This window comes from Struthio camelus, chromosome 5 (assembly GCF_040807025.1).
Source record: "Struthio camelus isolate bStrCam1 chromosome 5, bStrCam1.hap1, whole genome shotgun sequence".
In the NCBI taxonomy this organism is placed as follows: Eukaryota; Metazoa; Chordata; class Aves; order Struthioniformes; family Struthionidae; genus Struthio; species Struthio camelus.
The window spans coordinates 13,735,259-13,757,013 of NC_090946.1; positions in this window are offsets into that span (position 1 = coordinate 13,735,259).

Genomic DNA, 21,755 nt, shown 5'->3' on the forward strand with positions numbered 1-21,755 from the left:
CAGTGCGTCAGGCCTGAAACCACTTCGCCAAGCCTAAAACCACTGCGTCAGGTGGAAAACCACTCCGCCGAGCCTGAAACCACTGCGCCGGGGCTGTAACCACTCCGCCAGGGCCAAAACCACTCTGCCAAGCCTAAAACCACTCCGCCGAGCCTAAAACAACTCCGTCAGGGCCAAAACCACTCCACCAGTGCTGAAACCACTCTGTCGGGGCTGAAACCCGTCCGTGAAGCCGAAAAGCACTGTGTCGGGGCTGAAACCCCTCCGTGAAGCCGAAAAGCACTGTGTCGGGGCTGAAACCCCTCCGTGAAGCCGAAAAGCACTGTGTCGGGGCTGAAACCCCTGCGTGAAGCCGAAAAGCACTGTGTCGGGGCTGAAACCCCTCCGTGAAGCCGAAAAGCACTGTGTCGGGGCTGAAACCCCTCGGTGAAGCCGAAAAGCACTGTGTCGGGGCTGAAACCCCTCGGTGAAGCCGAAAAGCACTGTGTCGGGGCTGAAACCCCTGCGTGAAGCCGAAAAGCACTGTGTCGGGGCTGAAACCCCTGCGTGAAGCCGAAAAGCACTGTGTCGGGGCTGAAACCCCTGCGTGAGGCCGAAAAGCACTGTGTCGGGGCTGAAACCCCTCCGTGAAGCCGAAAAGCACTGTGTCGGGGCTGAAACCACTCCGCCGAGCCTAAAAGCAGTGCGTCGGGGCTGAAACCACTCCGCCAGGGCCAAATCCACTCCGTCAGGGCTGAAACCACTCCATCAAGCCTAAAACCACTCCGTCGGGGCTGAAACCACTCCATCAAGCCTAAAACCACTCCGTTGGGGCTGAAACCACTGCGTCAGGCCCAAAACAACTCTGTCAGGGCCCAAACGACTCCACCAGTGCTGAAACCACTGCACCAAGCCTGAAACCACTGCGTCGGGGCTGAAACCACTCCGTCAGGGCTGAAACCACTCTGCCGAGCCTAAAAGCAGTGCGTCAGGGCTGAAACCACTCTGCCAAGCCTAAAACCACTCCACCGAGGCGAAAACCACTGCGTCGGGGCTGAAACCACTCCATCAAGCCTAAAACCACTGCGTCGGGGCTGAATCCACTCCGCCAGGGCCAAAACCACTCTGCCAAGCCTAAAACCACTCTGCCGGGGCTGAAACCACTCCGCCGAGCCTGAAAGCAGTGCGTCAGGGCTGAAACCACTTCGCCAAGCCTAAAACCACTGCGTCAGGTGGAAAACCACTCCGCCAGGGCCAAAACCCCTCCGCTGACATTAAAACCATTCCGTCAGGGCTGGAACCACTGCGCCGAGCCTAAAACCACTCCGTCGGGGCTGAAACCACTCCGCCAGGGCCAACACCACTGCGTCAGGCCTAAAACCACTCCGCCGAGCCTAAAACAACTCCGTCGGGGCCAAAACCACTCCACCAGTGCTGAAACCGCTCCGTCGGGGCTGAAACCCCTCCGTGAAGCCGAAAAGCACTGTGTTGGGGTTGAAACCCCTCCGCCAAGCCGAAAAGCACTGCGTCAGGGTTGAAACCACTGCGCCAGGGCCAAAACCACTCGTCTGACCTTAAACCCACTCCGCCGATCCTAAAAGCACTGTGTCGGGGCTGAAACCACTCCGCCAGGGCCAGAACCACTGCGTTGGGGCTGAAACCACTCCGCCGAGGCGAAAACCACTGCGTCAGGCCTAAAACCACTCCGCCGAGCCTAAAACAACTCCGTCGGGGCCAAAACCACTCCAGCAGTGCTGAAACCACTCCGCCGAGCCTAAAAGCACTCTGTCGGGGCGGAAACCACTCCGCCGAGCCTAAAACCACTGCACCGACATTAAAACCATTCCGCCAAGCCAAAAACCACTCCGTCGGGGCTGAAACCACTCCGCCAGGGCCAAAACCACTGCGTCAGGCCTAAAACCACTCCGCCGAGCCGAAAACAACTCCGTCGGGGCCAAAACCACTCCGCCAGTGCTGAAACCGCTCCGTCGGGGCTGAAACCCCTGCGTGAAGCCGAAAAGCACTGTGTCGGGGCTGAAACCCCTCCGTGAAGCCGAAAACCACTGCGTCGGGGCTGAAACCACTCCGCCGAGCCGAAAAGCACTGTGTCGGGGCTGAAACCCCTCCGTGAAGCCTAAAAGCACTGCATCGGGGCTGAAACCACTCTGCCAGGGCCAAATCCACTCCGCTAGGGCCAAAACCACTCGTCTGACCATAAAACCACTCCGCCGAGGCCAAAACCACTGTGTCGGGGCTGAAACCACTCCGCCGAGCCTAAAACCACTCCGTCGGGGCTGAAACTAGTGCGTCAGGCCCAAAAGAACTCCGTCAGGGCCAAAACCACTCCAGCAGTGCTGAAACCACTCCACCAAGCCTGAAACCACTGCGTCAGGGCTGAAACCACTCCGGCAGGGCCAAAACCACTCGTCTGACCTTAAAACCATTCCGCTGAGCCGAAAACCACTGCGTCGGGGTTGAAACCACTCCGCCAGGGCCAAAACCACTCGTCTGACCTTAAAACCACTCCGCCGAGCCTAAAAGCACTGCGTCGGGGCTGAAACCACTCCGCCAGGGCCAAAACCACTGCTTCGGGGCTGAAACTACTGCGTCAGGGCCAAAACCACTCCACCAGTGCTGAAACCACTGCGCCAAGCCTGAAACCACTGTGTCGGGGCTGAAACCACTCCGCCGAGCCTAAAACCCCTCTCTCGGGGCTGAAACCATTGTGCTGGGGCGGAAACTGCTCCGTCAGGCTGTAAACCACTGCGTCAGGCCGAAAAGCACTCCACCAGGGCCAAAACGACTGCGTCGGGGCTGAAAGCGTTCCACCAGGGCTAAAACCACTCCGCCAGTGCTGAAACCGGTCCGTCTGGGCTGAAACCGCTCCGTGAAGCTTAAAAGCACTCTGTCGGTGCTGAAACCATTCTGCAAAGCCGAAAAGCACTCTGTCAGGGTGGAATCCACTCCGCCAAGCCGAAAAGCACTCTGTTGGGGCTGAAACCACTCCGCCAGGGCCAAAACCACTGCGTCGGAGTTGAAACCACTCCGCCGAGCCTGAAACCACTGTGTCGGGGCCAAAACCACTCCACCAGTGCTGAAACCGCTCCGTCGGGGCTGAAACCCCTCCGTGAAGCCGAAAAGCACTCTGTCGGGGTTGAAACCACTCCGCCAGGGCCAAAACCACTCGTCTGACCGTAAAACCACTCCGCCGAGCCTAAAAGCACTGCATCGGGGCTGAAACCACTCCGCCAGGGCCAAAAGCACTGTGTCGGGGCTGAAACGACTCCGTGAAGCTGAAATCACTCCACCAGGGCCAAAACCACTCCGCCGAGCCTAAAAGCAGTGCGTCAGGGCTGAAACCACTCCTCCAAGCCTAAAACCACTGCGTCAGGTGGAAAACCACTCCGCCGAGCCTAAAAGCAGTGCGTCAGGGCTGAAACCACTCCGCCAAGCCTGAAACCACTGCGTCAGGGCAGAAGCCACTCCGTGGTTGCTGAAACCACTCCGCCGAGCCGAAAACCACTCCTCTGACCTTAAAATCACTCCGCCGAGCCTAAAAGCACTCCGTCGGGGCTGAAACTGCTCCGTCAGGCGGAAAACCACTCCGCTGAGCCTGAAACCACTGCGTCAGGGCAGAAGCCACTCCGTGGTTGCTGAAACTACTCCGCCGAGCCTAAAACCCCTCCGTCGGGGCTGAAACCACTCCGTGGTTGCTGAAACCACTCTGCCAAGCCTAAAACCACTCCGCCGGGGCGAAAACCGCTCCGTGGTTGCTGAAAGCACTCCGCCGAGCCTAAAAGCAGTGCGTCAGGGCTGAAACCACTCCATCAAGCCGAAAAGCACTCCGTCGGGGCGGAAACCACTCTGCCGAGACTGAAACCACTGCGTCAGGCCTGAAACCACTCCGCCGAAGCGAAAAGCAGTGCGTCAGGGCTGAAACCCCTCCGCCGAGCCTAAAAGCAGTGCGTCAGGGCTGAAACCACTCCATCAAGCCGTAAAGCACTCTGTCGGGGCTGAAACCACTCCGCCGAGCCTAAAAGCAGTGCGTCAGGGCTGAAACTACTCTGCCAAGCCGAAAACCACTGTGTCGGGGCTGAAACCAGTCCGCCAGGGCCAAAACCACTCGTCTGACATTAAAACCACTCCGCCGAGCCTAAAAGCACTGTGTCGGGGCTGAAACCACTCCGCCAGGGCCAAAACCACTGCCTTGGGGCTGAAACCACTGCGTCAGGGCCAAAACCACTCTGCCAAGCCTAAAACCACTCTGCCGGGGCCAAAACCACTCCGCCGAGCCTAAAAGCAGTGCGTCAGGCCTGAAACCACTTCGCCAAGCCTAAAACCACTGCGTCAGGTGGAAAACCACTCCGCCGAGCCTGAAACCACTGCGCCGGGGCTGTAACCACTCCGCCAGGGCCAAAACCACTCTGCCAAGCCTAAAACCACTCCGCCGAGCCTAAAACAACTCCGTCAGGGCCAAAACCACTCCACCAGTGCTGAAACCACTCTGTCGGGGCTGAAACCCGTCCGTGAAGCCGAAAAGCACTGTGTCGGGGCTGAAACCCCTCCGTGAAGCCGAAAAGCACTGTGTCGGGGCTGAAACCCCTGCGTGAAGCCGAAAAGCACTGTGTCGGGGCTGAAACCCCTGCGTGAAGCCGAAAAGCACTGTGTCGGGGCTGAAACCCCTCCGTGAAGCCGAAAAGCACTGTGTCGGGGCTGAAACCCCTCGGTGAAGCCGAAAAGCACTGTGTCGGGGCTGAAACCCCTCGGTGAAGCCGAAAAGCACTGTGTCGGGGCTGAAACCCCTGCGTGAAGCCGAAAAGCACTGTGTCGGGGCTGAAACCCCTGCGTGAAGCCGAAAAGCACTGTGTCGGGGCTGAAACCCCTGCGTGAGGCCGAAAAGCACTGTGTCGGGGCTGAAACCCCTCCGTGAAGCCGAAAAGCACTGTGTCGGGGCTGAAACCACTCCGCCGAGCCTAAAAGCAGTGCGTCGGGGCTGAAACCACTCCGCCAGGGCCAAATCCACTCCGTCAGGGCTGAAACCACTCCATCAAGCCTAAAACCACTCCGTCGGGGCTGAAACCACTCCATCAAGCCTAAAACCACTCCGTTGGGGCTGAAACCACTGCGTCAGGCCCAAAACAACTCTGTCAGGGCCCAAACGACTCCACCAGTGCTGAAACCACTGCACCAAGCCTGAAACCACTGCGTCGGGGCTGAAACCACTCCGTCAGGGCTGAAACCACTCTGCCGAGCCTAAAAGCAGTGCGTCAGGGCTGAAACCACTCTGCCAAGCCTAAAACCACTCCACCGAGGCGAAAACCACTGCGTCGGGGCTGAAACCACTCCATCAAGCCTAAAACCACTGCGTCGGGGCTGAATCCACTCCGCCAGGGCCAAAACCACTCTGCCAAGCCTAAAACCACTCTGCCGGGGCTGAAACCACTCCGCCGAGCCTGAAAGCAGTGCGTCAGGGCTGAAACCACTTCGCCAAGCCTAAAACCACTGCGTCAGGTGGAAAACCACTCCGCCAGGGCCAAAACCCCTCCGCTGACATTAAAACCATTCCGTCAGGGCTGGAACCACTGCGCCGAGCCTAAAACCACTCCGTCGGGGCTGAAACCACTCCGCCAGGGCCAACACCACTGCGTCAGGCCTAAAACCACTCCGCCGAGCCTAAAACAACTCCGTCGGGGCCAAAACCACTCCACCAGTGCTGAAACCGCTCCGTCGGGGCTGAAACCCCTCCGTGAAGCCGAAAAGCACTCCGTCGGGGTTGAAACCACTCCGCCAAGCTGAAAAGCACTGCGTCAGGGTTGAAACCACTGCGCCAGGGCCAAAACCACTCGTCTGACCTTAAACCCACTCCGCCGATCCTAAAAGCACTGTGTCGGGGCTGAAACCACTCCGCCAGGGCCAGAACCACTGCGTTGGGGCTGAAACCACTCCGCCGAGGCGAAAACCACTGCGTCAGGCCTAAAACCACTCCGCCGAGCCTAAAACAACTCCGTCGGGGCCAAAACCACTCCAGCAGTGCTGAAACCACTCCGCCGGGGCTGAAACCACTCCGCCGAGCCTAAAAGCACTCTGTCGGGGCGGAAACCACTCCGCCGAGCCTAAAACCACTGCACCGACATTAAAACCATTCCGCCAAGCCAAAAACCACTCCGTCGGGGCTGAAACCACTCCGCCAGGGCCAAAACCACTCCGTCAGGGCTGAAACCACTCCATCAAGCCTAAAACCACTCCGTCGGGGCTGAAACCACTCCATCAAGCCTAAAACCACTCCGTTGGGGCTGAAACCACTGCGTCAGGCCCAAAACAACTCTGTCAGGGCCCAAACGACTCCACCAGTGCTGAAACCACTGCACCAAGCCTGAAACCACTGCGTCGGGGCTGAAACCACTCCGTCAGGGCTGAAACCACTCTGCCGAGCCTAAAAGCAGTGCGTCAGGGCTGAAACCACTCTGCCAAGCCTAAAACCACTCCACCGAGGCGAAAACCACTGCGTCGGGGCTGAAACCACTCCATCAAGCCTAAAACCACTGCGTCGGGGCTGAATCCACTCCGCCAGGGCCAAAACCACTCTGCCAAGCCTAAAACCACTCTGCCGGGGCTGAAACCACTCCGCCGAGCCTGAAAGCAGTGCGTCAGGGCTGAAACCACTTCGCCAAGCCTAAAACCACTGCGTCAGGTGGAAAACCACTCCGCCAGGGCCAAAACCCCTCCGCTGACATTAAAACCATTCCGTCAGGGCTGGAACCACTGCGCCGAGCCTAAAACCACTCCGTCGGGGCTGAAACCACTCCGCCAGGGCCAACACCACTGCGTCAGGCCTAAAACCACTCCGCCGAGCCTAAAACAACTCCGTCGGGGCCAAAACCACTCCACCAGTGCTGAAATCGCTCCGTCGGGGCTGAAACCCCTCCGTGAAGCCGAAAAGCACTCCGTCGGGGTTGAAACCACTCCGCCAAGCCGAAAAGCACTGCGTCAGGGTTGAAACCACTGCGCCAGGGCCAAAACCACTCGTCTGACCTTAAACCCACTCCGCCGATCCTAAAAGCACTGTGTCGGGGCTGAAACCACTCCGCCAGGGCCAGAACCACTGCGTTGGGGCTGAAACCACTCCGCCGAGGCGAAAACCACTGCGTCAGGCCTAAAACCACTCCGCCGAGCCTAAAACAACTCCGTCGGGGCCAAAACCACTCCAGCAGTGCTGAAACCACTCCGCCGGGGCTGAAACCCCTCCGCCGAGCCTAAAAGCACTCTGTCGGGGCGGAAACCACTCCGCCGAGCCTAAAACCACTGCACCGACATTAAAACCATTCCGCCAAGCCAAAAACCACTCCGTCGGGGCTGAAACCACTCCGCCAGGGCCAAAACCACTGCGTCAGGCCTAAAACCACTCCGCCGAGCCGAAAACAACTCCGTCGGGGCCAAAACCACTCCGCCAGTGCTGAAACCGCTCCGTCGGGGCTGAAACCCCTCCGTGAAGCCGAAAAGCACTGTGTCGGGGCTGAAACCCCTCCGTGAAGCCGAAAAGCACTGTGTTGGGGCTGAAACCCCTCCGTGAAGCCGAAAAGCACTGTGTCGGGGCTGAAACCCCTCCGTGAAGCCTAAAAGCACTGCATCGGGGCTGAAACCACTCTGCCAGGGCCAAATCCACTCCGCTAGGGCCAAAACCACTCGTCTGACCATAAAACCACTCCGCCGAGGCCAAAACCACTGTGTCGGGGCTGAAACCACTCCGCCGAGCCTAAAACCACTCCGTCGGGGCTGAAACTAGTGCGTCAGGCCCAAAAGAACTCCGTCAGGGCCAAAACCACTCCAGCAGTGCTGAAACCACTCCACCAAGCCTGAAACCACTGCGTCAGGGCTGAAACCACTCCGGCAGGGCCAAAACCACTCGTCTGACCTTAAAACCATTCCGCCGAGCCTAAAAGCACTGCGTCGGGGCAGAAACCACTCCGCCAGGGCCAAAACAGCTCTGCCAAGCCTGAAACCACTCCACCGAGGCGAAAACCACTGCGTCGGGGCTGAAACCACTCCATCAAGCCTAAAACCACTGCGTCGGGGCTGAATCCACTCCGCCAGGGCCAAAACCACTCTGCCAAGCCTAAAACCACTCTGCCGGGGCTGAAACCACTCCGCCGAGCCTGAAAGCAGTGCGTCAGGGCTGAAACCACTTCGCCAAGCCTAAAACCACTGCGTCAGGTGGAAAACCACTCCGCCAGGGCTAAAACCCCTCCGCTGACATGAAAACCATTCCGTCAGGGCTGGAACCACTCCACCGAGCCTAAAACCCCTCCGTCGGGGCTGAAACCACTCCGCCAGGGCCAACACCACTGCGTCAGGCCTAAAACCACTCCGCCGAGCCGAAAACAACTCCGTCGGGGCCAAAACCACTCCACCAGTGCTGAAACCGCTCCGTCGGGGCTGAAACCCCTCCGTGAAGCCGAAAAGCACTCCGTCGGGGTTGAAACCACTCCGCCAAGCCGAAAAGCACTGCGTCAGGGTTGAAACCACTGCGCCAGGGCCAAAACCACTCGTCTGACCTTAAACCCACTCCGCCGATCCTAAAAGCACTGTGTCGGGGCTGAAACCACTCCGCCAGGGCCAGAACCACTGCGTTGGGGCTGAAACCACTCCGCCGAGGCGAAAACCACTGCGTCAGGCCTAAAACCACTCCGCCGAGCCTAAAACAACTCCGTCGGGGCCAAAACCACTCCAGCAGTGCTGAAACCACTCCGCCGGGGCTGAAACCACTCCGCCGAGCCTAAAAGCACTCTGTCGGGGCGGAAACCACTCCACCGAGCCTAAAACCACTGCACCGACATTAAAACCATTCCGCCAAGCCAAAAACCACTCCGTCGGGACTGAAACCACTCCGCCAGGGCCAAAACCACTCCGTCAGGGCTGAAACCACTCCATCAAGCCTAAAACCACTCCGTCGGGGCTGAAACCACTCCATCAAGCCTAAAACCACTCCGTTGGGGCTGAAACCACTGCGTCAGGCCCAAAACAACTCTGTCAGGGCCCAAACGACTCCACCAGTGCTGAAACCACTGCACCAAGCCTGAAACCACTGCGTCGGGGCTGAAACCACTCCGTCAGGGCTGAAACCACTCTGCCGAGCCTAAAAGCAGTGCGTCAGGGCTGAAACCACTCTGCCAAGCCTAAAACCACTCCACCGAGGCGAAAACCACTGCGTCGGGGCTGAAACCACTCCATCAAGCCTAAAACCACTGCGTCGGGGCTGAATCCACTCCGCCAGGGCCAAAACCACTCTGCCAAGCCTAAAACCACTCTGCCGGGGCTGAAACCACTCCGCCGAGCCTGAAAGCAGTGCGTCAGGGCTGAAACCACTTCGCCAAGCCTAAAACCACTGCGTCAGGTGGAAAACCACTCCGCCAGGGCCAAAACCCCTCCGCTGACATTAAAACCATTCCGTCAGGGCTGGAACCACTGCGCCGAGCCTAAAACCACTCCGTCGGGGCTGAAACCACTCCGCCAGGGCCAACACCACTGCGTCAGGCCTAAAACCACTCCGCCGAGCCTAAAACAACTCCGTCGGGGCCAAAACCACTCCACCAGTGCTGAAACCGCTCCGTCGGGGCTGAAACCCCTCCGTGAAGCCGAAAAGCACTCCGTCGGGGTTGAAACCACTCCGCCAAGCCGAAAAGCACTGCGTCAGGGTTGAAACCACTGCGCCAGGGCCAAAACCACTCGTCTGACCTTAAACCCACTCCGCCGATCCTAAAAGCACTGTGTCGGGGCTGAAACCACTCCGCCAGGGCCAGAACCACTGCGTTGGGGCTGAAACCACTCCGCCGAGGCGAAAACCACTGCGTCAGGCCTAAAACCACTCCGCCGAGCCTAAAACAACTCCGTCGGGGCCAAAACCACTCCAGCAGTGCTGAAACCACTCCGCCGAGCCTAAAAGCACTCTGTCGGGGCGGAAACCACTCCGCCGAGCCTAAAACCACTGCACCGACATTAAAACCATTCCGCCAAGCCAAAAACCACTCCGTCGGGGCTGAAACCACTCCGCCAGGGCCAAAACCACTCCGTCAGGGCTGAAACCACTCCATCAAGCCTAAAACAACTCCGTCGGGGCCAAAACCACTCCGCCAGTGCTGAAACCGCTCCGTCGGGGCTGAAACCCCTGCGTGAAGCCGAAAAGCACTGTGTCGGGGCTGAAACCCCTCCGTGAAGCCGAAAAGCACTGCGTCGGGGCTGAAACCACTCCGCCGAGCCGAAAAGCACTGTGTCGGGGCTGAAACCCCTCCGTGAAGCCTAAAAGCACTGCATCGGGGCTGAAACCACTCTGCCAGGGCCAAATCCACTCCGCTAGGGCCAAAACCACTCGTCTGACCATAAAACCACTCCGCCGAGGCCAAAACCACTGTGTCGGGGCTGAAACCACTCCGCCGAGCCTAAAACCACTCCGTCGGGGCTGAAACTAGTGCGTCAGGCCCAAAAGAACTCCGTCAGGGCCAAAACCACTCCAGCAGTGCTGAAACCACTCCACCAAGCCTGAAACCACTGCGTCAGGGCTGAAACCACTCCGGCAGGGCCAAAACCACTCGTCTGACCTTAAAACCATTCCGCTGAGCCGAAAACCACTGCGTCGGGGTTGAAACCACTCCGCCAGGGCCAAAACCACTCGTCTGACCTTAAAACCACTCCGCCGAGCCTAAAAGCACTGCGTCGGGGCTGAAACCACTCCGCCAGGGCCAAAACCACTGCTTCGGGGCTGAAACTACTGCGTCAGGGCCAAAACCACTCCACCAGTGCTGAAACCACTGCGCCAAGCCTGAAACCACTGTGTCGGGGCTGAAACCACTCCGCCGAGCCTAAAACCCCTCTCTCGGGGCTGAAACCATTGTGCTGGGGCGGAAACTGCTCCGTCAGGCTGTAAACCACTGCGTCAGGCCGAAAAGCACTCCACCAGGGCCAAAACGACTGCGTCGGGGCTGAAAGCGTTCCACCAGGGCTAAAACCACTCCGCCAGTGCTGAAACCGGTCCGTCTGGGCTGAAACCGCTCCGTGAAGCTTAAAAGCACTCTGTCGGTGCTGAAACCATTCTGCAAAGCCGAAAAGCACTCTGTCAGGGTGGAATCCACTCCGCCAAGCCGAAAAGCACTCTGTTGGGGCTGAAACCACTCCGCCAGGGCCAAAACCACTGCGTCGGAGTTGAAACCACTCCGCCGAGCCTGAAACCACTGTGTCGGGGCCAAAACCACTCCACCAGTGCTGAAACCGCTCCGTCGGGGCTGAAACCCCTCCGTGAAGCCGAAAAGCACTCCGTCGGGGTTGAAACCACTCCGCCAAGCTGAAAAGCACTCGTCTGACCGTAAAACCACTCCGCCGAGCCTAAAAGCACTGCATCGGGGCTGAAACCACTCCGCCAGGGCCAAAAGCACTGTGTCGGGGCTGAAACGACTCCGTGAAGCTGAAATCACTCCACCAGGGCCAAAACCACTCCGCCGAGCCTAAAAGCAGTGCGTCAGGGCTGAAACCACTCCTCCAAGCCTAAAACCACTGCGTCAGGTGGAAAACCACTCCGCCGAGCCTAAAAGCAGTGCGTCAGGGCTGAAACCACTCCGCCAAGCCTGAAACCACTGCGTCAGGGCAGAAGCCACTCCGTGGTTGCTGAAACCACTCCGCCGAGCCGAAAACCACTCCTCTGACCTTAAAATCACTCCGCCGAGCCTAAAAGCACTCCGTCGGGGCTGAAACTGCTCCGTCAGGCGGAAAACCACTCCGCTGAGCCTGAAACCACTGCGTCAGGGCAGAAGCCACTCTGTCGTTGCTGAAACTACTCCGCCGAGCCTAAAACCCCTCCGTCGGGGCTGAAACCACTCCGTGGTTGCTGAAACCACTCTGCCAAGCCTAAAACCACTCCGCCGGGGCGAAAACCGCTCCGTGGTTGCTGAAAGCACTCCGCCGAGCCTAAAAGCAGTGCGTCAGGGCTGAAACCACTCCATCAAGCCGAAAAGCACTCCGTCGGGGCGGAAACCACTCTGCCGAGACTGAAACCACTGCGTCAGGCCTGAAACCACTCCGCCGAAGCGAAAAGCAGTGCGTCAGGGCTGAAACCCCTCCGCCGAGCCTAAAAGCAGTGCGTCAGGGCTGAAACCACTCCATCAAGCCGTAAAGCACTCTGTCGGGGCTGAAACCACTCCGCCGAGCCTAAAAGCAGTGCGTCAGGGCTGAAACTACTCTGCCAAGCCGAAAACCACTGTGTCGGGGCTGAAACCAGTCCGCCAGGGCCAAAACCACTCGTCTGACATTAAAACCACTCCGCCGAGCCTAAAAGCACTGTGTCGGGGCTGAAACCACTCCGCCAGGGCCAAAACCACTGCCTTGGGGCTGAAACCACTGCGTCAGGGCCAAAACCACTCTGCCAAGCCTAAAACCACTCTGCCGGGGCCAAAACCACTCCGCCGAGCCTAAAAGCAGTGCGTCAGGCCTGAAACCACTTCGCCAAGCCTAAAACCACTGCGTCAGGTGGAAAACCACTCCGCCGAGCCTGAAACCACTGCGCCGGGGCTGTAACCACTCCGCCAGGGCCAAAACCACTCTGCCAAGCCTAAAACCACTCCGCCGAGCCTAAAACAACTCCGTCAGGGCCAAAACCACTCCACCAGTGCTGAAACCACTCTGTCGGGGCTGAAACCCGTCCGTGAAGCCGAAAAGCACTGTGTCGGGGCTGAAACCCCTCCGTGAAGCCGAAAAGCACTGTGTCGGGGCTGAAACCCCTCCGTGAAGCCGAAAAGCACTGTGTCGGGGCTGAAACCCCTGCGTGAAGCCGAAAAGCACTGTGTCGGGGCTGAAACCCCTCCGTGAAGCCGAAAAGCACTGTGTCGGGGCTGAAACCCCTCGGTGAAGCCGAAAAGCACTGTGTCGGGGCTGAAACCCCTCGGTGAAGCCGAAAAGCACTGTGTCGGGGCTGAAACCCCTGCGTGAAGCCGAAAAGCACTGTGTCGGGGCTGAAACCCCTGCGTGAAGCCGAAAAGCACTGTGTCGGGGCTGAAACCCCTGCGTGAGGCCGAAAAGCACTGTGTCGGGGCTGAAACCCCTCCGTGAAGCCGAAAAGCACTGTGTCGGGGCTGAAACCACTCCGCCGAGCCTAAAAGCAGTGCGTCGGGGCTGAAACCACTCCGCCAGGGCCAAAACCACTCCGTCAGGGCTGAAACCACTCCATCAAGCCTAAAACCACTCCGTCGGGGCTGAAACCACTCCATCAAGCCTAAAACCACTCCGTTGGGGCTGAAACCACTGCGTCAGGCCCAAAACAACTCTGTCAGGGCCCAAACGACTCCACCAGTGCTGAAACCACTGCACCAAGCCTGAAACCACTGCGTCGGGGCTGAAACCACTCCGTCAGGGCTGAAACCACTCTGCCGAGCCTAAAAGCAGTGCGTCAGGGCTGAAACCACTCTGCCAAGCCTAAAACCACTCCACCGAGGCGAAAACCACTGCGTCGGGGCTGAAACCACTCCATCAAGCCTAAAACCACTGCGTCGGGGCTGAATCCACTCCGCCAGGGCCAAAACCACTCTGCCAAGCCTAAAACCACTCTGCCGGGGCTGAAACCACTCCGCCGAGCCTGAAAGCAGTGCGTCAGGGCTGAAACCACTTCGCCAAGCCTAAAACCACTGCGTCAGGTGGAAAACCACTCCGCCAGGGCCAAAACCCCTCCGCTGACATTAAAACCATTCCGTCAGGGCTGGAACCACTGCGCCGAGCCTAAAACCACTCCGTCGGGGCTGAAACCACTCCGCCAGGGCCAACACCACTGCGTCAGGCCTAAAACCACTCCGCCGAGCCTAAAACAACTCCGTCGGGGCCAAAACCACTCCACCAGTGCTGAAACCGCTCCGTCGGGGCTGAAACCCCTCCGTGAAGCCGAAAAGCACTCCGTCGGGGTTGAAACCACTCCGCCAAGCTGAAAAGCACTGCGTCAGGGTTGAAACCACTGCGCCAGGGCCAAAACCACTCGTCTGACCTTAAACCCACTCCGCCGATCCTAAAAGCACTGTGTCGGGGCTGAAACCACTCCGCCAGGGCCAGAACCACTGCGTTGGGGCTGAAACCACTCCGCCGAGGCGAAAACCACTGCGTCAGGCCTAAAACCACTCCGCCGAGCCTAAAACAACTCCGTCGGGGCCAAAACCACTCCAGCAGTGCTGAAACCACTCCGCCGGGGCTGAAACCACTCCGCCGAGCCTAAAAGCACTCTGTCGGGGCGGAAACCACTCCGCCGAGCCTAAAACCACTGCACCGACATTAAAACCATTCCGCCAAGCCAAAAACCACTCCGTCGGGGCTGAAACCACTCCGCCAGGGCCAAAACCACTCCGTCAGGGCTGAAACCACTCCATCAAGCCTAAAACCACTCCGTCGGGGCTGAAACCACTCCATCAAGCCTAAAACCACTCCGTTGGGGCTGAAACCACTGCGTCAGGCCCAAAACAACTCTGTCAGGGCCCAAACGACTCCACCAGTGCTGAAACCACTGCACCAAGCCTGAAACCACTGCGTCGGGGCTGAAACCACTCCGTCAGGGCTGAAACCACTCTGCCGAGCCTAAAAGCAGTGCGTCAGGGCTGAAACCACTCTGCCAAGCCTAAAACCACTCCACCGAGGCGAAAACCACTGCGTCGGGGCTGAAACCACTCCATCAAGCCTAAAACCACTGCGTCGGGGCTGAATCCACTCCGCCAGGGCCAAAACCACTCTGCCAAGCCTAAAACCACTCTGCCGGGGCTGAAACCACTCCGCCGAGCCTGAAAGCAGTGCGTCAGGGCTGAAACCACTTCGCCAAGCCTAAAACCACTGCGTCAGGTGGAAAACCACTCCGCCAGGGCCAAAACCCCTCCGCTGACATTAAAACCATTCCGTCAGGGCTGGAACCACTGCGCCGAGCCTAAAACCACTCCGTCGGGGCTGAAACCACTCCGCCAGGGCCAACACCACTGCGTCAGGCCTAAAACCACTCCGCCGAGCCTAAAACAACTCCGTCGGGGCCAAAACCACTCCACCAGTGCTGAAACCGCTCCGTCGGGGCTGAAACCCCTCCGTGAAGCCGAAAAGCACTCCGTCGGGGTTGAAACCACTCCGCCAAGCCGAAAAGCACTGCGTCAGGGTTGAAACCACTGCGCCAGGGCCAAAACCACTCGTCTGACCTTAAACCCACTCCGCCGATCCTAAAAGCACTGTGTCGGGGCTGAAACCACTCCGCCAGGGCCAGAACCACTGCGTTGGGGCTGAAACCACTCCGCCGAGGCGAAAACCACTGCGTCAGGCCTAAAACCACTCCGCCGAGCCTAAAACAACTCCGTCGGGGCCAAAACCACTCCAGCAGTGCTGAAACCACTCCGCCGGGGCTGAAACCCCTCCGCCGAGCCTAAAAGCACTCTGTCGGGGCGGAAACCACTCCGCCGAGCCTAAAACCACTGCACCGACATTAAAACCATTCCGCCAAGCCAAAAACCACTCCGTCGGGGCTGAAACCACTCCGCCAGGGCCAAAACCACTGCGTCAGGCCTAAAACCACTCCGCCGAGCCGAAAACAACTCCGTCGGGGCCAAAACCACTCCGCCAGTGCTGAAACCGCTCCGTCGGGGCTGAAACCCCTCCGTGAAGCCGAAAAGCACTGTGTCGGGGCTGAAACCCCTCCGTGAAGCCGAAAAGCACTGTGTTGGGGCTGAAACCCCTCCGTGAAGCCGAAAAGCACTGTGTCGGGGCTGAAACCCCTCCGTGAAGCCTAAAAGCACTGCATCGGGGCTGAAACCACTCTGCCAGGGCCAAATCCACTCCGCTAGGGCCAAAACCACTCGTCTGACCATAAAACCACTCCGCCGAGGCCAAAACCACTGTGTCGGGGCTGAAACCACTCCGCCGAGCCTAAAACCACTCCGTCGGGGCTGAAACTAGTGCGTCAGGCCCAAAAGAACTCCGTCAGGGCCAAAACCACTCCAGCAGTGCTGAAACCACTCCACCAAGCCTGAAACCACTGCGTCAGGGCTGAAACCACTCCGGCAGGGCCAAAACCACTCGTCTGACCTTAAAACCATTCCGCCGAGCCTAAAAGCACTGCGTCGGGGCAGAAACCACTCCGCCAGGGCCAAAACAGCTCTGCCAAGCCTGAAACCACTCCACCGAGGCGAAAACCACTGCGTCGGGGCTGAAACCACTCCATCAAGCCTAAAACCACTGCGTCGGGGCTGAATCCACTCCGCCAGGGCCAAAACCACTCTGCCAAGCCTAAAACCACTCTGCCGGGGCTGAAACCACTCCGCCGAGCCTGAAAGCAGTGCGTCAGGGCTGAAACCACTTCGCCAAGCCTAAAACCACTGCGTCAGGTGGAAAACCACTCCGCCAGGGCTAAAACCCCTCCGCTGACATGAAAACCATTCCGTCAGGGCTGGAACCACTCCACCGAGCCTAAAACCCCTCCGTCGGGGCTGAAACCACTCCGCCAGGGCCAACACCACTGCGTCAGGCCTAAAACCACTCCGCCGAGCCGAAAACAACTCCGTCGGGGCCAAAACCACTCCACCAGTGCTGAAACCGCTCCGTCGGGGCTGAAACCCCTCCGTGAAGCCGAAAAGCACTCCGTCGGGGTTGAAACCACTCCGCCAAGCCGAAAAGCACTGCGTCAGGGTTGAAACCACTGCGCCAGGGCCAAAACCACTCGTCTGACCTTAAACCCACTCCGCCGATCCTAAAAGCACTGTGTCGGGGCTGAAACCACTCCGCCAGGGCCAGAACCACTGCGTTGGGGCTGAAACCACTCCGCCGAGGCGAAAACCACTGCGTCAGGCCTAAAACCACTCCGCCGAGCCTAAAACAACTCCGTCGGGGCCAAAACCACTCCAGCAGTGCTGAAACCACTCCGCCGGGGCTGAAACCACTCCGCCGAGCCTAAAAGCACTCTGTCGGGGCGGAAACCACTCCACCGAGCCTAAAACCACTGCACCGACATTAAAACCATTCCGCCAAGCCAAAAACCACTCCGTCGGGACTGAAACCACTCCGCCAGGGCCAAAACCACTCCGTCAGGGCTGAAACCACTCCATCAAGCCTAAAACCACTCCGTCGGGGCTGAAACCACTCCATCAAGCCTAAAACCACTCCGTTGGGGCTGAAACCACTGCGTCAGGCCCAAAACAACTCTGTCAGGGCCCAAACGACTCCACCAGTGCTGAAACCACTGCACCAAGCCTGAAACCACTGCGTCGGGGCTGAAACCACTCCGTCAGGGCTGAAACCACTCTGCCGAGCCTAAAAGCAGTGCGTCAGGGCTGAAACCACTCTGCCAAGCCTAAAACCACTCCACCGAGGCGAAAACCACTGCGTCGGGGCTGAAACCACTCCATCAAGCCTAAAACCACTGCGTCGGGGCTGAATCCACTCCGCCAGGGCCAAAACCACTCTGCCAAGCCTAAAACCACTCTGCCGGGGCTGAAACCACTCCGCCGAGCCTGAAAGCAGTGCGTCAGGGCTGAAACCACTTCGCCAAGCCTAAAACCACTGCGTCAGGTGGAAAACCACTCCGCCAGGGCCAAAACCCCTCCGCTGACATTAAAACCATTCCGTCAGGGCTGGAACCACTGCGCCGAGCCTAAAACCACTCCGTCGGGGCTGAAACCACTCCGCCAGGGCCAACACCACTGCGTCAGGCCTAAAACCACTCCGCCGAGCCTAAAACAACTCCGTCGGGGCCAAAACCACTCCACCAGTGCTGAAACCGCTCCGTCGGGGCTGAAACCCCTCCGTGAAGCCGAAAAGCACTCCGTCGGGGTTGAAACCACTCCGCCAAGCCGAAAAGCACTGCGTCAGGGTTGAAACCACTGCGCCAGGGCCAAAACCACTCGTCTGACCTTAAACCCACTCCGCCGATCCTAAAAGCACTGTGTCGGGGCTGAAACCACTCCGCCAGGGCCAGAACCACTGCGTTGGGGCTGAAACCACTCCGCCGAGGCGAAAACCACTGCGTCAGGCCTAAAACCACTCCGCCGAGCCTAAAACAACTCCGTCGGGGCCAAAACCACTCCACCAGTGCTGAAACCACTCCGCCGAGCCTAAAAGCACTCTGTCGGGGCGGAAACCACTCCGCCGAGCCTAAAACCACTGCACCGACATTAAAACCATTCCGCCAAGCCAAAAACCACTCCGTCGGGGCTGAAACCACTCCGCCAGGGCCAAAACCACTGCGTCAGGCCTAAAACCACTCCGCCGAGCCGAAAACAACTCCGTCGGGGCCAAAACCACTCCGCCAGTGCTGAAACCGCTCCGTCGGGGCTGAAACCCCTGCGTGAAGCCGAAAAGCACTGTGTCGGGGCTGAAACCCCTCCGTGAAGCCGAAAAGCACTGCGTCGGGGCTGAAACCACTCCGCCGAGCCGAAAAGCACTGTGTCGGGGCTGAAACCCCTCCGTGAAGCCTAAAAGCACTGCATCGGGGCTGAAACCACTCTGCCAGGGCCAAATCCACTCCGCTAGGGCCAAAACCACTCGTCTGACCATAAAACCACTCCGCCGAGGCCAAAACCACTGTGTCGGGGCTGAAACCACTCCGCCGAGCCTAAAACCACTCCGTCGGGGCTGAAACTAGTGCGTCAGGCCCAAAAGAACTCCGTCAGGGCCAAAACCACTCCAGCAGTGCTGAAACCACTCCACCAAGCCTGAAACCACTGCGTCAGGGCTGAAACCACTCCGGCAGGGCCAAAACCACTCGTCTGACCTTAAAACCATTCCGCTGAGCCGAAAACCACTGCGTCGGGGTTGAAACCACTCCGCCAGGGCCAAAACCACTCGTCTGACCTTAAAACCACTCCGCCGAGCCTAAAAGCACTGCGTCGGGGCTGAAACCACTCCGCCAGGGCCAAAACCACTGCTTCGGGGCTGAAACTACTGCGTCAGGGCCAAAACCACTCCACCAGTGCTGAAACCACTGCGCCAAGCCTGAAACCACTGTGTCGGGGCTGAAACCACTCCGCCGAGCCTAAAACCCCTCTCTCGGGGCTGAAACCATTGTGCTGGGGCGGAAACTGCTCCGTCAGGCTGTAAACCACTGCGTCAGGCCGAAAAGCACTCCACCAGGGCCAAAACGACTGCGTCGGGGCTGAAAGCGTTCCACCAGGGCTAAAACCACTCCGCCAGTGCTGAAACCGGTCCGTCTGGGCTGAAACCGCTCCGTGAAGCTTAAAAGCACTCTGTCGGTGCTGAAACCATTCTGCAAAGCCGAAAAGCACTCTGTCAGGGTGGAATCCACTCCGCCAAGCCGAAAAGCACTCTGTTGGGGCTGAAACCACTCCGCCAGGGCCAAAACCACTGCGTCGGAGTTGAAACCACTCCGCCGAGCCTGAAACCACTGTGTCGGGGCCAAAACCACTCCACCAGTGCTGAAACCGCTCCGTCGGGGCTGAAACCCCTCCGTGAAGCCGAAAAGCACTCTGTCGGGGTTGAAACCACTCCGCCAGGGCCAAAACCACTCGTCTGACCGTAAAACCACTCCGCCGAGCCTAAAAGCACTGCATCGGGGCTGAAACCACTCCGCCAGGGCCAAAAGCACTGTGTCGGGGCTGAAACGACTCCGTGAAGCTGAAACCACTCCACCAGGGCCAAAACCACTCCGCCGAGCCTAAAAGCAGTGCGTCAGGGCTGAAACCACTCCTCCAAGCCTAAAACCACTGCGTCAGGTGGAAAACCACTCCGCCGAGCCTAAAAGCAGTGCGTCAGGGCTGAAACCACTCCGCCAAGCCTGAAACCACTGCGTCAGGGCAGAAGCCACTCCGTGGTTGCTGAAACCACTCCGCCGAGCCGAAAACCACTCCTCTGACCTTAAAATCACTCCGCCGAGCCTAAAAGCACTCCGTCGGGGCTGAAACTGCTCCGTCAGGCGGAAAACCACTCCGCTGAGCCTGAAACCACTGTGTCAGGGCAGAAGCCACTCTGTCGTTGCTGAAACTACTCCGCCGAGCCTAAAACCCCTCCGTCGGGGCTGAAACCACTCCGTGGTTGCTGAAACCACTCTGCCAAGCCTAAAACCACTCCGCCGGGGCGAAAACCGCTCCGTGGTTGCTGAAAGCACTCCGCCGAGCCTAAAAGCAGTGCGTCAGGGCTGAAACCACTCCATCAAGCCGAAAAGCACTCCGTCGGGGCGGAAACCACTCTGCCGAGACTGAAACCACTGCGTCAGGCCTGAAACCACTCCGCCGAAGCGAAAAGCAGTGCGTCAGGGCTGAAACCCCTCCGCCGAGCCTAAAAGCAGTGCGTCAGGGCTGAAACCACTCCATCAAGCCGTAAAGCACTCTGTCGGGGCTGAAACCACTCCGCCGAGCCTAAAAGCAGTGCGTCAGGGCTGAAACTACTCTGCCAAGCCGAAAACCACTGTGTCGGGGCTGAAACCACTCCGCCAGGGCCAAAACCACTCGTCTGACATTAAAACCACTCCGCCGAGCCTAAAAGCACTGTGTCGGGGCTGAAACCACTCCGCCAGGGCCAAAACCACTGCCTTGGGGCTGAAACCACTCCGCCAGGGCCAAAACCACTCTGCCAAGCCTAAAACCACTCTGCCGGGGCCAAAACCACTCCGCCGAGCCTAAAAGCAGTGCGTCAGGCTGAAAACCACTTCGCCAAGCCTAAAACCACTGCGTCAGGTGGAAAACCACTCCGCCGAGCCTGAAACCACTGCGCCGGGGCTGTAACCACTCCGCCAGGGCCAAAACCACTCTCCCAAGCCTAAAACCACTCCGCCGAGCCTAAAACAACTCCGTCAGGGCCAAAACCACTCCACCAGTGCTGAAACCACTCTGTCGGGGCTGAAACCCCTCCGTGAAGCCGAAAAGCACTGTGTCGGGGCTGAAACCCCTCCGTGAAGCCGAAAAGCACTGTGTCGGGGCTGAAACCCCTCCGTGAAGCCGAAAAGCACTGTGTCGGGGCTGAAACCCCTCCGTGAAGCCGAAAAGCACTGTGTCGGGGCTGAAACCCCTCCGCCGAGCCGAAAAGCAGTGCGTCGGGGCTGAAACCCCTCCGTGAAGCCGAAAAGCACTGTGTCGGGGCTGAAACCCCTCCGTGAAGCCGAAAAGCACTGTGTCGGGGCTGAAACCCCTCCGTGAAGCTGAAAAGCACTGTGTCGGGGCTGAAAGCCCTCCGTGAAGCCGAAAAGCACTGTGTCGGGGCTGAAACCCCTCCGTGAAGCCGAAAAGCACTGTGTCGGGGCTGAAACCCCTCCGTGAAGCCGAAAAGCACTGTGTCGGGGCTGAAACCCCTCCGTGAGGCCGAAAAGCACTGTGTCGGGGCTGAAACCCCTGCGTGAGGCCGAAAAGCACTGTGTCGGGGCTGAAACCCCTCCGTGAGGCCGAAAAGCACTGTGTCGGGGCTGAAACCCCTCCGTGAAGCCGAAAAGCACTGTGTCGGGGCTGAAACCACTCCGCCGAGCCTAAAAGCAGTGCGTCAGGGCTGAAACCACTCCGCCAGGGCCAAATCCACTCCGTCGGGGCTGAAACCACTCCATCAAGCCTAAAACCACTCCGTCGGGGCTGAAACCACTCCATCAAGCCCAAAACCACTGCGTCGGGGCTGAAACCACTGCGTCAGGCCCAAAACAACTCCGTCAGGGCCAAAACGACTCCACCAGTGCTGAAACCACTGCGCCAAGCCTGAAACCACTGCGTCGGGGCTGAAACCACTCCGCCAGGGCCAAAACCACTCGTCTGACCTTAAAAGCACTCCATCAAGCCTAAAAGCACTGCGACGGGGCTGAA